Below are 1,131 nucleotides of genomic sequence, written 5' to 3' on the forward strand. Positions count from 1 at the left end.
GGGCTCGTCCGGGATTTGAACCCGGGACCTCTCGCACCCTAAGCGAGAATCATACCCCTAGACCAACGAGCCGGACGTAGTGGATTCTCCTGCAGCCGCTTTATCAATGAATCTGCGTTTTTAAAAATGGCTAAATGGTTCAAAAAATAGTCGAAAAATGTCGTAATCCCAAAATGCGTGTCTCCATGTTTATGTGTGTACATATTGGGATCAGCCTACCTTACCTTACCTTGCTATTACTTTTCTGTTTATTTGTTAAAGAAACACAACGTACCCACGGTTTAGGTATATATATATTTGCATTCCTAACGTGGCCTTAAAAGTGTCGTTGAAATAATTGAGGAAGGGTTATTGAGAACGTGACAATTACTCAACCTTTATCTACACTGACTCGGCTGTTTTCATATTCATGTTCATTCGAAATTGAAACGTTACTGATATTAATAATTAAGGATTTAAATCATGTGGTAAAATTAGACTGAAGCGATGTGCTACACTACAGATCACGTACGGGGGGAGAAAAAAAAACATACATTTTTGATCATAAGTCGTTTCTAAAATCTGAGATACAAAGATTTAAACTGTTATAATTTTATGCATTGCTGTATACAAGATAAAATTGTGTTTTTCTGTTAAATCATGTACTTCGCTTTGGAGGAAAGCGTCTGCTATGAATAAGTGCACGTTTTTGCAACATATTATTACAGTGGGACAGCCAAAAATATGCAACAAACGAAATACACATAAATATTAATCTGTAAAACAAATACAATGCGCAAAACAGCGTAGTCTAGAGCTGTGTAAGATTCTTTTTTGCAGTAGATTATTTGTTGTTGAAGGTTATATGTTAAATGTGGATTTTTTTATGCAATCCAGCCGGAAATAGGTGAGTATTAGTAGTGTTGGTCGGATTGCGCCACGTACAATAAATACCGAACTACCCAGAATTTCATTCATTCTTTCACTCACTCACTCGTTAACCTGCACGTGGCGAAGGGGCGTGGTCTGTGGACAATGGGCGTGGTATGTGAACGAATGGGCGTGGTCTTCTTGTGAGAGGTGTGGCCTGAGGCCGCAGAGGAAATATATAAAGCTTCTTAACAGTGGTGGAGACACCCTGACTCTCCCAAC

The 1,131-nt window shown here is 39.0% G+C and overlaps 1 non-coding gene across 1 annotated transcript; it reads right to left on the bottom strand.

Moving 5' to 3' along the window:
* On the bottom strand, positions 1-72 carry trnap-agg (transfer RNA proline (anticodon AGG)). Its single transcript has one exon. It is a non-coding gene; the product is annotated as a tRNA-Pro (tRNA).
* Positions 73-1,131: the final 1,059 nt, after the last annotated feature.

This window comes from Scleropages formosus, chromosome 14, assembly GCF_900964775.1.
Source record: "Scleropages formosus chromosome 14, fSclFor1.1, whole genome shotgun sequence".
NCBI classification, from domain to species: Eukaryota; Metazoa; Chordata; class Actinopteri; order Osteoglossiformes; family Osteoglossidae; genus Scleropages; species Scleropages formosus.